Source organism: Spea bombifrons, chromosome 4, assembly GCF_027358695.1.
Source record: "Spea bombifrons isolate aSpeBom1 chromosome 4, aSpeBom1.2.pri, whole genome shotgun sequence".
Classification (NCBI taxonomy): Eukaryota; Metazoa; Chordata; class Amphibia; order Anura; family Pelobatidae; genus Spea; species Spea bombifrons.
In genome coordinates this window covers 914,455-929,465 of record NC_071090.1, presented here as the reverse complement: position 1 = coordinate 929,465, position 15,011 = coordinate 914,455, and positions in this window count along the sequence as shown.

Here is a 15,011-nt window from a genome sequence, read left to right as displayed (position 1 = left end):
CTGGCAGCAAATACCTAAAAAAAATCAAATCCAATCCAAATCCCCCGTAAATAAATTATTGTTTTGCAGAAATCTTCTCACCTCAGACAGGAGAAAGCGATTCATTAAGGGCCTCGGCATCAATGCATGCGCGGCGTCTTTCAACCTTTCCGTGGCTTCCAATAAATCTGACTCCAGTCACAGAACCCCGAGCGGCTGAAATAATGCGTTGTTTTGATGAACATGAAAGCGTTTTGGGGAGACGGCTGCTGCATTCGCCTTCAAAGTTTTCGCAGAACGTTCGTCGTGTTGAAAAGAAAGTTGGTTTTGATTGCAAGGTCTTCTGCGCGGTACCCGGCCCCCGAATCAGCGAACTTTATTTACATTTAAATAGCGCAAAGACATGAAGCGCGGTGCCAAAAAGCCTAAACTGCACGCAATTATTATTATTATTATTATTATTATTATTATTATTATTATTATTACCAATATAATTATTACTTTTATTATTATTATTATTATTATTTATTTTATAATTATTATTACTTTTATTATTTTATAATTATTATTATTACTTGTATTATTATTGTTAGAATTTATGTATTATTATTATTATTATTACTTGTATTATTATTGTTATTATAATTTATGTATTATTATTATTATTATTACTTGTATTATTATTGTTATTATAATTTATGTATTATTATTATTATTTTTATTATTATTACTTGTATTATTATTGTTATTATAATTTATGTATTATTATTATTATTATTTTATTATTATTACTTGTATTATTATTGTTATTATAATTTATGTATTATTATTATTATTATTATTACTTGTATTATTTATTTTATTATCATTATTATTACTTGTATTATTATTGTTATTATAATTTATGTATTATTATTATTATTACTTGTATTATTATTGTTATTATAATTTATGTATTATTATTATTATTATTACTTGTATTATTTATTTTATAATTATTATTATTACTTGTATTATTATTATTATTATAATTTATGTATTATTATTATTATCATTATTACTTTTATTATTTTATTATTATTATTATTACTTGTATTATTATTGTTATAACTTATGTATTATTATTATTTTTATTATTACTTGTATTGTTATTATGATTTCTTTATTATTATTATTTTTATTATTATTATTATTAACATTATTTTTGATTTATATAGCGCCAACAATGTATACGTATGTTAATTAGCAGGGTAATATAAAGACATTATTTCACATCGTTATCGTTACTTCAGACTTCTCAGGACCCCGGACAGCATCTGACATCATGAACAGGTCCACGAAATGTGCCGTGCGGTCTTTGTGCATGCGCAGAGCCTGAGTTTGGTCACCGGGATATAAACTGAGAGACCAGAATCTCATCCGGGAGAGATTCCAGTTAATAAATATATATTTTATTTTCCTTTATTAATGTTATTTATTTATGTTTTATTGTTACATATAACGGAACGTATCTGACGTCAGCGAGAGAAACGCATCCGCAGTGCAGGAAACGGAGGCAAACAGCGGTAATTATCGGTATTTTCACGTCATTTACGGTTGTTAAAAAATATATCCCGGCTGATGTTTTTAGAATGTTTCTCATATATTTTGTTTTGTGTAAAACATTAAATGTTATTTTTTTGAAAAGAATCTACTTTTTTGTCTCCAGGGGACCCCCAGCGCCTCTCGCTGCCCCTCTGCTGATTCTGGGTGCTGAGATAATCTACCTGCAAACGCCGATCCCCCCAAACTAAAACATTAATAACAAAGTATCCCTGCAGCCTGTATTAAAGGGTCAGTCCCACCGACGGAGATTATTTAGGAACGGGCTTTTGTTAATTTATAGGGGGGCAAAAACGAATAAATAAAATAATTTAACTTAAGGGACAAGCTAGTGTTCACTGTCAATCACTGGCAGATCAGCTGCCTACGGGGGAGTCTGCAGGACCCCTTTATGAATCTCTATTAATGGGTCCCTCTAATGCAGCACGGGGGAGACCCTTAAGGGCCAAAACCCTCCCCCCGTCCCAGTTCCCAACAAACTTTTGTTTGGATTCCATTGAATTCCGCTGCTTTATGTTTGATTTTGTTTTAAATGCCAATTCTGACCCGGAGATGCATTTTATAAATGATTTCTTTAAATCCTGACGCAGATATTTATATATATTTTTAATGTTCACACGGAGCCCCTGGGTCGCCTGTCACCCCCTCGATCACCCGTCCGAGGCACCCGCTCCGTCCTGACGCCCCCTTTCTTCTGTTCACCGACCTCGCCCAAAGGATGTAGAATCAGCCAAAATAAATGAGTCAGGGGAGCTGAAGCCGGGCGTCCGGATTGCACTGTGTGGGCGACAGCCGCGAGACTGGGATTACGGCTTCACGCCATTAACCCCGTCTATCCCACGGCACTTCAACGCTTACACCCACAAATGTAAACTCCGGGGATCATTAACAATAGAGGAACCGGTCAACGAGCCCAACAGATTGCATCCAACACACAATACTGGCCAGAATGGGGCCACCAATGGCCCACGGGGGAACCTCTGCCTCTGACCCTTTAAAAGCCCACGACACAGACCCTACGGCACACGGTGACTAATGGTGGCGGCCAAATGGTTCTGATCGCTGGCTTTATGGAAACCATGACTTGTCTGCCGAGGTTCCTGCGCCGTCACAGCCGCCCCCTCTGTGGGGTAACAGCGAGTCTCCTTATTACTTGATGAGATCTTTAAATGGTCTCCTAAAATGACCCGGAATAAGTCGGGTGTCTGTGCCGGATAATCTCCACTTCACCCACATTTCCTCTTGGCACCACTTTAGAAACACGTTTCACCTTATGGACCATCTTCCCACCCTGTCCAAAAATACTCCAGTTTTAAGATCTTCTTCGTGCTTCTTACATCATCTCATTGAAAGAGGCTGTTCCAGATGTCAATCAACGACATTCAAGATCTATGAACCTGGGGGGCGTGGCCCTGCTCCTTGGGGGACGTCCTTTCCTGCCAATGGCCAAATCCTACTCACAAAAGGAGGGATCGTCTTCTTCTTATGGATTATGGCCTTTTCCTTCTGGATATTTGGCCTCTGTTTCGTTACGTATTCTCAGCATGCGGCGTTCGTACAAATTAGGAAGCGTTTTATCTTCCTCTGTTTGTTCTAATAAACTATTTTAATACGCATTGTGTTCCAAAACCGGCAATTACACCAAAAATGCTTTATTTAAAGGTCTGGGCTACGCCGATCACTTACTATCCTGACAGGTGAGGCTGCAAAGATTTTAATAAAATGAATTGCAAATTTTGGTGCAATAATAATAATAAATAAAACCCCCCCGGGATTTCACCCAACGCGGCGATTCATTTCCGAACTCCCGGCCTCCCGATTTCATTTTGGAAAAAAAATAAATAAAATATATTAATCTGCAAATATTATTCTGAACGAGAAGCAAAAGAAATCGACAACTTTCACAAGAGAGAAATATCTGAAAAATCTACTCGGCTAAAAAAAAAAGAGCAATTTCCCAAATCCATGTGTTTTTAATATTAAACCATACCCCCCCAAAAAAAAAATTAATAATAATAACAATAAAAGAAAATCCCACATTTAATGGCCGCGGCCGCAGATTAAGTCGTTTTAGTTCAGATTTCGGGGATGGCGCGGCTGACGAGGACGGTTGCTTGATATTTTATATTATTTTTTTTCCTTTCTTTTGCACGTTTCCATCCCGGTGGCGCGGCCGCCGTGCCCAGGCGGTAACGCTCCGGCGGCCCTGACTCTTCCGATCGTGTAAATTTATCGGTGCTCGGAAGGGCCGGGCTATTAAAACATTAGAGCAGCCATTACGCTCGCCCGCTCGCCGGCTTCCGCCGCCGACTAACATATGCTTCCACGCCGATGCCTAAACTCTTATTTATGGATTTAATTTAATATGCGGAAAGAATTCCGAATTGAATTTTGTGTCTGCCTCCAGAGAGTGTCGGCGTATAATAACATGCTAATTTTTACACATCTTTATGAGAAATGGGAAAATTAATTCTTTCTGACAACTTGTAATTATTCGTCTTGGAAGGGCTTGCAGCTGAGCGCTTTTTAGCGTCTGTTGTCTGGTGTTGCGTTCGGAGGGGAAGACGCGGGACGGAGATATATTCCGCGTCGGGGGGGGGTTATATAATAACTCGTGACATATCGGCCCTGGAAGCCGATCGGCCCTGGAAGGGGTCTTCCTTAAAACATACGTAAGCGGAGGAGCCCCGACGCGCCTCGCGAGGCTCCTACAAGCGGACTCTCCGCGGAATTCACGCCTTTCACGGATGTCTTCGCTTCTCAGGCTTTGGAGGGGAAATAAATTCTGAAATCGCGAATAACGTTATTTTTTCTATTTACAGAAAGAGTGGTGGACGCCAGCATCAACCTCCCAGGGGTTGGTCTTGAGAAATAAGGGGGTATCTGGCATGAGGATTTGGGTGATATACAGATACATTGTTACCGATTACATTACATTTATTGATATGGCGCCCGCAGGTTCCGTAGCGCTGTTACAAGTAAAGTTACTTATATCTTAGAGCCCAATGAGGTGTCCGCTACGGCCCCCAACATGCATTACACGCCTGTGAATTCTCGTTGTGACTACCAGGGGCAGCTCTAGGCTCTTGGGGCAATAAATACAAATATTCTTCTTAACTCCTCGTCTTTAACACAAGATATAAAACTCAGTTGTAGGGCTTTTCCTGAGTTCCATGGGAGCCCCGGGGGGCAGTTGATTTGCCCCCTGACCCCGTCCTGCCCATTTCGTTCTGTCCCAGTTAACACCTGGTTAACTGCTTTGGATAATAAAGATACAGCGATGCCAGAGATCCAGCTCGGCCACCGTGAGTTTGGATTTGCCCCAGGAGGTGACTGCGAGCATTCCAACCCAGCTGGATCCTTTTTGTGCTCCCTCTCCGGGCTTCCTCCATCGCCGTACGAGCCGCTGCCACCATGTGCTTTACAGAGTTAATCGGGGAGATCTCCAAGTCCCTAAAGCTGATGAGGTCCTGGTTCCATCCTGGGCTCCCCCCCCCCCGTGCTGCCTTCGGCCTGGAGTAGTGGGAGTTATGAAGAAAGTGCCAGGAAAACAGGCTGCTCATTAAAAAGATTTCTCCGCAGAACCTGAGAAATGATGTCACAGCCCGGCCTTCTAGAATAACAAGTTACTGCACTTCTCAAGCAGTTGAGGAGATTTGACGTCCCAATTATCAGCTCGTCGGGGGATTATTTATTGCGTCATTTTGTGACATCGCCGGGCATCGCGGGGAGTCGTGAAAAGACTCATTTTCCTCGCCTCTGACATCTTTCCCCGCTTGGCTCAGTTTTTCCAGCGGATCGGGTTATTTGTGTGTTTATCGTTCCGTTATGACATCGTCCGATGTAAACGCTCCGCTTCCCTCGCGCAGGTGCAGAGGGGCGAGGAAGCGGCTCAGGCGCCCGGTGACAGCGAGGACGTTCGGATTCAGGGTAACGCCAAGTGAATTATGATGGTTATTTTGCGAGGGCGACTCGGCTGCCATGTTCCTGGCACTCAGACCCCCGATCACCCCGCGGGGCGGCGGCTCAAGCGCTCGCCGTATTTTACGAGCTTTCAGGTGTTTTTTACGTTTTTTATGGGTGAGAATTTCCGATGTCGGGGGAGGAGGAACGAGAGGAACCCAAGGGCCACTGGTCGGGTTTGTCTTGTAAGGTTACGTGGCTCCGTGGCAAATTGTAGTTAAGATAGGGCTCCGCGCACAGTCAGAGGTGGAAGGGAGTATGGGGGGGGGCTGGATCGGAGGGAGAGTCCGTGTCCCGGTTGGGATGGAAGATTCGCCGTGTTTTTTTGCCTAAATCTGAATTTTCGCACCGGTTCAGACGGAGAAAGCGTCAGGTGAAAGTGTTGCTCGATGCGCGGGTTTTAAATAAACTCAGGTGAAAATGATAAACGCTTCCTCCTCATTCACGCCGATTTAATTCTGTTGACAGATAACAAAGTAACGAGCAGTCGGCATAAATTCACTCGCCGAAGCACTCATCTCTGCGCCGTTTGGAAGCTCGCGATCCGCGTTTTATTAAATATTTGTGCTTTTGGGGGCCGAGGTGGTGGGTTTTTATTCCAAGTGCGAGGTTCTAGATCCTTCTTAATATCGGGGCGACAAATAAGCCATTATGGATGGGTAATAAATGGGACAAAGTGGGGGGATGGGGCTAAAGTGTCGCAGTATCTGCCTATCTCCCTGCCCAACGCGCCAATCCCGACCTTGGCTCTGCCATCATGGACGCTGCGGGACAGATCTCCAGGCGGACAATACGGCCCTACTGGACCCCTGAACAAGGATAAACCTCGAGAAGCCTCTGCCCGTGGCCGGCGCTGTAACTTTTTTGCTCTGCGCTGTTCACATGCGCGCTGAATGAAGACGCCATCGCGGTTTAATGTAGGTCGTGGGAGCCGCCGAGCCCCGTCCCCACCGCTCAGTGCCGGATTCGGGTCATTACTCTCTAAACGCTGCGTTGGCCTAATGGATCCACCAGGCACCCCGTTAAAGAGGCTTGAAATTGGACAGACTTTCCTCGAACCGTTTGGAGCGGCTCTGCGGCAGATTGGGTAACGTCTCCTGCCCCCCCGACGGGGACCCGGCGCATCCCCCAAAGCCCCGCCGCGGCGCTCTATCCGCCATCGCAGGTTTCCGCGCCGTCTCTCTCTCTCCAGCTCGCTGTCTTCCTTTAATGAGTTTCTCAGACATTTAGTTAACGCAGCGTCCTTTAGACCTCCCCGGTGGCTGCGTCTCCATTTTGGTCGCCGGCCGGGAATCTCCAGCTCTGGCTTGCAGCGAGGTGAAGGTCATGCGCAAACGGTTTTCCTTTCAATCCTTTGGCTCCTTGGCGTGACCTCCCCGGCATTGTCTCGCTCCCTCTCTCCCTCCTGCGCTTTGAAGTGGCTGCACACCAGGTGTTCCTGTTCTAAATTACACATAAAAGGGCCTCATCCCCGCGCTAATTAACCGCTGAAACCCCCCCCCGCCGCCTCACGCTGAACCCCCCCCCCCGCCGCCTCACGCTGAACCCCCCCCCGCCGCCTCACGCTGATCCCACACTCAGAAAGCCTTCCTCACCGAGGGCATCGCCGGCGCGTCAAAAAAGAGAGATCCAAAAAGCGGAAGAGACAGATTATCCGCCCGGAACGCGGGACCGGGGTCGGAACGGGACCGCCGAGCGCCCTCCCCGCTCACAAGCTCGATACATTGGTACTGATACGTCGGGGGTTAATGCTTTTTAGTAACAGAATTCTGTAAACGTTACAATGTTTCAGAATCTCTCACGCGTATTGCTGCGTGTGTGTTTTGTCAGCTGATCGGAATGTGAAACACGTGAACACGAGAACATGTGAACACGAGAACATGAGAACACGAGAACACGAGAACATTATAACACAAGAACACGTGAACACGTGAACACGTGAACACGAGAACATGAGAACATGAGAACAAGAGAAAGTGAGAACATGAGAACATGTGAACACGAGAACACGAGAACCCGAGAACACGTATGATCATGCAGCTGAATGCCGGGGATCAAGGAGCCGTCGCAGGGAATGATATCTCCGCTGTGAACGCTCCCCGCCGGGTCATCGCTTCTGTGGGGCAATCGGCTCGTGTTGATACAGAGGATCCCCGCAGTAGAATTGCCCCATCTAACTGCCCCCTCTGTGTTACCCACAACACACCCCGCCCAGCTAATTACCATACAGAGGTTTTCACATGTTGACAAAACATAGACATGCGCGTCTACACCCGGCGTCTCCCAACACCCCAATGGCATCGGATCAGGAAGCGAAAATACGACCTGGTTTCACTATTCATATACTATACAGAAACCCCCCAGATCGGCCCCATTCGGCCCCCGTCTACTCGCCTGTTTCTCTTGCTGTAAAGATTCAAACCTTAATCAGTCGTTGGTCTCGTCTTAGATTCAGGAGCCGTATGTCTATCCCATGCATGTTTAATCCCCTCACTGTATTACCCTCTACCACTTCTGCTGGGAGGCTGCTCCACTCATCTACTACCCTCTGTAAAAAGTTACAATAAGGGTCAGTGAAAATATTTAAAACTTTGGCACGCATTAAGAAGAGGGTCTTGCTCTCGTGAGCTTACAATCTATTGGATACCTGCTCCCTCTGCAGACGGTCGGCGTGGGCTGAGGGTTCTGTAAGGGAAAGCGGGTGACGCGGTGTCCGGACGGCCGCATTGTCCACGTAGCCGACACACACATGCGAAGTGTTCAACGTCCAGATCATCCTGAATGGAGACTTATGTGTCTAAAAGACTCGCCATGGAACAAAAGAGGCATTGACTCCGCACACGGTGTCAGAGAAAATGATTTCAGACGCATGGATCAGGGGCCACGGCTACCGGGTGCCCCCTGTCTGCAATTAACCCTCCAGGGAAGCCGAAAACTACAAAAATAAACAGCGCTTTTAGTCTGAATTAGAAATAATATATATTTTATTTATTTTTCTGCATTTTGTATTATTTTACTATTATATTATTATTTATTTATTAGATTTATTATATATTTCGCAGTTTTAATGGTTTTTTTGGCGATGGAGCGACGGCTGCGTCATCAGCGTCTCGTTTCTGTATCTTCTACGAAGGAAGGAAGCGGGGTTTTGTTCCCCCGAGGGGGTCCGGGAGGTGGGGGAAGGGTCTGTTATTCCTGCTGAGAACCCTTAATGCCCCGATAGAGGATAATATCTTAAAAGTATCTCCCCTTCAGGGTGCAAATGTAACAAATTAACACCTACATCGGGGGCACATGTGCTGCCGGCCGCAACCCCCCCCCCGGCACTGTCCTTTCTGCTGCCCGTCGGGGTATGACATCATACTCCAGAAGGAAACGATGGAGGGCACCCCGATCTCTGGGTCCGGAAGTCTCTATCTCTCGCGGACAGAAGTCCTTTCCTCTGAGGCAGGGGTCCCGATCTCTGGGGCCGGGGTCCCGATCTCTGGGGCCGGGGTCCTAAATATTGTCTCGGCCCCCGGTGTGAGACGTCATATCTGGGTGAGAAGTGATGGATGGAGTAAGAAAAGATCTCATGATCGCTGGTGATCCACGATGCGGTATCCTGACCTCTCCGTGCGACCCCCCCTTGATAATGTGGCCCTTATACCTGCGCGGATTCACAGAACATCAGAAATGTGTTTGTTTTTCCCAATATTGGGCTTTTCTCCCCGTTTTTGGTGATGGCTGCGCTTTTCTGCCTCATTCTGCTGCTTCTCGATGGTTCGGCAAAGTTTTTTTTGTTTTGTTTTTTTTAGAAAAAGAGCGTTTAAAGCGGCCGATTTATCACCACAGAGAATATAAAAGAGAAAAACAATTCCGAGATCAAACGAAGAAGACAAAACAAATTATTCATAATGAGGAGAGGACGGCGCTAATCAGAAACCCGAAAGGGAATAATTCATGTTGTGACATTTCAATAAATAATAGATATAGGTTCAGAACATGAAAAGGACGGGGAGGGGGTCCTTAGAAACCAACATGGGGGGCAGGTGAGTCCGGGGGGGGGGGGAGGGGGCCGGGAGGCAGCTGCTGATCGCACCTTGGTGGGGAAATTATCACCCACGGGGATGGCGGACGAAGAATTAACCCCACGCGGTAACATCGAATATTCTCATTTTTACAAATAAAACCTCTTTACAATTTAGGGGGAAAAAACAAAAAAACAGAACAAATCCGGTGCGAAGAAATCGGAAACTGGAGACACGTTTTTTGGAAAGATTCCTCTGGTTGCTATGGTGATTGCTCCAAATTGTCGTGAAAAGGGGAACCAATATGGGTAACAAGTGCCGGTTTTTCTATCCCGCCCATAATTTACAATAAACGCGCCCGGCAGAAACTGCTAAAAAAACAAAAAAACTGACAAAAACTCTCAAATTATAAAAATGATAACAAACTGACTTTTGCAGGAGTTCCCTTTCTTTTTTATACATTTTTAGGACGATGTAACAAAGACCATTTTGTGCCGAAATTGTACAAATTGAGGGTTTATTGGCCGTTCTATAAGGTTAACCCGTTCTCTGCTGGTTTACTTCCAAGCTATTAGCACAACTGATCACGTCGCGGTAACGCGGGGGGAGTTAAATGATTTCGTTCGTATAAAACAAACTTTCAACATTGTTTAGTTTTGAAAGAAACCGAATAGAAATCTGTATTTTGGGTTAAATATCGAGGAACAGGAGCAGTAAAATTCACGAATTCGATACTCATGCTAACGGCGGGAGCCGATTCAGACTCCGTAGATCTCCGGCCGCGGAGGGACGGGGTCCGCCGGTTTCGCGGTTTATTTTCGTTCAGTAGCCGCTGTAATTAATTGAATTTGCACAGAATGCGCAGCTATTTTGCATTTTCCCAAACGGCGCCGTTTAAAACCCGTAGTGCTTGGAAATGAAAATAATTCCTAAAAGCGATAATGCAAACGAAGGCGCAACGGCGCTAAATAAAGAAAAATCGCATTAGGTGTAAAAAAACATCAGAGCTGGGAGCCGCCAATCATCGTGAGATTCATTTTTTATTTAATGTTCCATTTCTACGTTTTTCTGATTTATATTTTTCAGCTTTGACTCCCAATTAGGGGATTTTATAAAAAAAAAATTCCCATGATGCCTCAGTGCAGAGTATATCGGAATCCTCCTGTCAGCCTGAGCAGGAAGTTAGAAGCCACTTCCTGTTCTCTTCCGTCAGCCCGAGCAGGAAGTTGGAAGCCGCTTCCTGTTCTCTCCCTGCGTTGTTTTAGTGGAGGACGCAGGAGCCTCTAGCGCTAGAGATTGTTTCCAGCCGCGCAGGCAGTGGTGGATTCTGGCCTAAGCCGACAGCCCGCTGGTCCAATGGGTGGCAGCCCCTATGCCACATAACAGGGAGCCATTTGCCCTATTGGGTGACCAATTAAAATTGGGGGGCTTACGGTTTTCTGAATTTAACACAGTTGATGTTTTTAGAATTTATTTTAATGTTAAAGTGAAAATTCCGAAGCCCAAAGGATAAGAAAGACGCGGAGACCCCGCAGCCCGAGCTCATTTTTAAAACTTCGTAATGCAAACTATTTACGACTTCTCCGGGTCCGACAGCCACAATTCCAACAAGAAAATCATTCAGCGTAACGCGCGGCAAACAATAGCAATCTTTTATGGCTCGGCCTGGTTTCGCGGGTCTGTTGCTGGGGTAATAAAGTGAGGAATATAAGGCCCGACTGTTGAGGCCGCATGCCGAGGTCTGTCTGCGGAGAATCCCGGGCCTCGCACACAAAGCCGTCTTGGACGACACGGATCCCAAAGGCCACGGCTTCTGGCCACGAAACCAGAAATGGCAGACGCAGCTGTCCCCCGGCTTCTGTGTCCGGAGGAATGCCATTGTCTCCGCGTCTTCCATTCCCTCACTAATTATGCACAGAATTAACAACAATGTTGCTATTTTGGACCCGACCGGAGTTATCATTTTTCCTTTTTCCGTCCCCGGGAAGAAAATAGAGACTCTGTTTCCCAAATTCAAGTCCGGCGTGAGTGAGTGTGCGCTCAGAACCAAACCAACGCTCATCGGGACGATCCTCTGTGGAGATGTCTAATAATCTGTATATGATGTAATGCTGAGGATTCTAAACGCTTTTGCTGTCTAACCTTCTTGAACCGCCTGCTGACGTGAAGACGTGTGTAAGAGGGAGTATCATACGTGATCCGTGTGCTAAAGACTTACAGAGCCACCAACATCCTATCTCAGACCCCCTGTTGAGATTAAAACTCACCAAGGAACCAAACTATCCCATAGCGCCGCTCGTTCGCATAGCAAATGACAATAATAAGGAGACCGTTTACCCTGCGGACTCCGACGAAGCTCCGCGGGGGAGGGACTGGATTCAGGGGCGGTAACGTTTTTAAAGGAGTAACGCGGAATAAAATGTATGGCTGAGTAACCCAAATCTTATAAACTGGCGCTGAAAGCAAAGAGCGAAAAGGATCATCCGGGAAAACGTGGCGCGGTCTGTACAGAAAAGTTCCCCTCGCTTGAAACTGGAAGGTAATATGCGGAATTAGGGAATGAGATATTCTAACATTTTAAGAAATTCACAAATATTTGAAACTAAGCGTCTGTCTGGCTCCAGGAGTCCTTTAATTTCTCGACCCCCCCCAAACCCCACATTTTCTCTCTGCGCTCCGAGCCCCCGTGATATTATTTGTTATTACTGTACATCGGAATATTATATTTACTCTCCGCAGCCTTAAGCCTGTTTTGGGGTTCGCTCGCCGTTCGTGGGGGGGGTTCTCGCTCATTTTCTTTATTAGTCTGTAATTCGGGACGCAGAAATCCGTCTCTGTGCCTTTAACGGCGTTTCTAAATAATGAAATGATAACATGGAAACGTATCTTCCAGCGCAGTAATTTAGTAAACAAACAGCGGTTGCCATGGAAACGTACACAGAGGCCAGAAATAGAAAATGTTCAATATTGTGATCCGTGGTTAGGAGCATAAATTTTATGAAATATACAAAATATCTGGTGGCTGTTCGGAGGCGGCTGGGGCTTCGGGCCGTCGCTGGTTTTTTTCCATGTATCCGGGTAAAACGCGCGGGTCGTAGGCGGATTTACAAATAACATGCGCTGGGATCGCAGGAGCGACCGAGACGCGACGGGTTAGTAATGATTAATGAAATATCCAAAATGGAAAAAAAAAATGTGTTATGATATAAACAATTTTATTGGAAACGCTGCTACGTCTTGAGAGGTCGGACAGGGAAGACGCGGCGTCTGCTCTCTATAAGCCGCGGATCTGCCGGTAGTGAATATGGAGGGAGGGAAGACTGCGCATGTACTCATAGTACGCAACCACGGCGGAAAACACTTAATCTCCACCCTTTGGGATTAGAAGCAATTTGGGTGAAAACTCACTAAATTTATAAATATGCCACCGTTTGCTTATTTTTGATCCAGCAGTAAACTTCTAGATTGTAAGCTCTTTGAGCCGAGCCCTCCTCGTCTTTTGTTTCTGGAGGTAAAATGATTATGTGTTGCGTTAATTGTTATGTCCTGTTTACCCATTGTACAGCGCTGCGGAATATGATGGTGCTATATCAATCAATCAATAATTATGTCTGGACTGGGGGTGGATTTCTCTGTAGCCGAGGACTGACGCCGATGGATTCTAATCAAATAGAATAATATATAGTATATGAAACCCCCATAATTTAAAAGTAAAAAGATAATAAAAATGAGGTTAAAATCACCTATTTTTACCAAGAGGCCAGAGTTTGCACGGACGCCTACGAGGATTTTAAACCTGCTGTTCCACTTCTAGCCACATGGGGCGCTGCAGAGCGTGGTGCAGTCTTTGCTATGTTCTTTCTGAATGGTTAAGGAAAGTTGCTCCGTCCTTAGAAGTGGCTTCCTGTTACAGATGTGATGTTGGTGTCATTAATACCCCCCGGGCCACCCCACGGGCTCTATAAGAACCCCGAGGGCTCTTTGGGAGTCCACTCTTCCCTACACAGAAATGGCAAATCCTTCTGTTTATTACAAAGACTTGCGTTGGGACCCCTGGTTGTACTGTTTGCCAAATCCCATCACGCCAGCCGACCCTCCCTTCCAGCGACACGCATTCTTACGATAAAGGAGACGAGTGAGCGGCCGATAGGTAAATGTTTATGGAAATGGCTTTACCGATTCTCCGATTCTCCATTGTCTGTTCCGAGTTGAAAGAAACGCATAAAAGATGTAAAAAACCCATCTGGGAATAATAGATAAAAGGAGTATCGCCCGTGAGCGGTCACGCTGGGCACAGCCGCCACTGTTCGCTCCGTATCCCCCCGGGGGGTAAGTAGTAGGTAAGGGGGGGGGTGACATTTGGAAGTGTTTAGAGAGGTTGAGAAATAGTGAAAAAAGATCCCGTTTTGGGCGCGCGAGCGGAGGAGAACAGACTGCGTTTATCCGCTAAGTCCTGTAATTGCATAATTTGATGAAGTGCAGCGGCTCGTCTTATTCACAATGCGCGGCAGCTGGTTGCAATCTTCAAATACCTCGACCATGGGTGGGCACATCGGGGTTCCTCAAAGCTCTCTGGACTTTAACGTCTATCAGATGGGCAGTGGATGGTGTCAAAGTACAGCCTAACGAGCTTAGACTGCTATCCTCAAAACACATCACGCCTCAAAGCCCCCCGCGGGCTGCGTCCTCTACTTATCCGGGGTCTTCCTTTCAGGGTTCTGTCTCTGAACTCCAGAGTTCTAGATTAGAACTTCGCATTAGAACCCTGTCTGTTCGCCTTCTAACATCAGCTTCTCCGCCAGGGCCACTCGAGGACGGGTTGATTGAAGCGACTGGGTCTTCCGGGGCGATCTTTCAGATGCTTATTCACTAAGCAGAGCATCGGCCGGTCCGTCAGATAATACCGCGTCATGTTCTGTGTTAAAACCCCCTGATTGATTAATCTTTGTGTCTGCGTAGCTGCCGGGGAGATGGCCTCACCCCTGACATTTCGTGACCCAGACGTGTGTCTTTTCCACTTACAAGCCATCAATGTCTTCACGCTGTTCCTGCGCGGTGAGCCGTCGGCTCCGGTCGGGATGCAGTCGCTTCGACCTGCATTTAAGTTTTCTTTAAAAGCGTACCTGCCGGATTCAAACTGTGCGAGAGGCGGAAGTCCCGGAACGTGCGCGGCTTTTAGGTGGGTTTGAAAAATCGCTATCCGCAAAAAAAAAAAAAAGTTTCCTCTAAAGAAACGCGGAAAAGGGGCCACCACCACCGACACAAGACGACAATCAACGGACACAATGTACCCGACACCCAACATCTTCTCTACTCCGGAACCGCCATGTCCCGGCTTCTGGGGCTGCGGACGGCGAGCGAGGAGCCCCCATCCGCTGATTATCGCTAAAAAATATCAATATCAATAAATATCGATTCACAATAGTTTGGGGGCTTGAAGGGGCGTGAAATATTGCG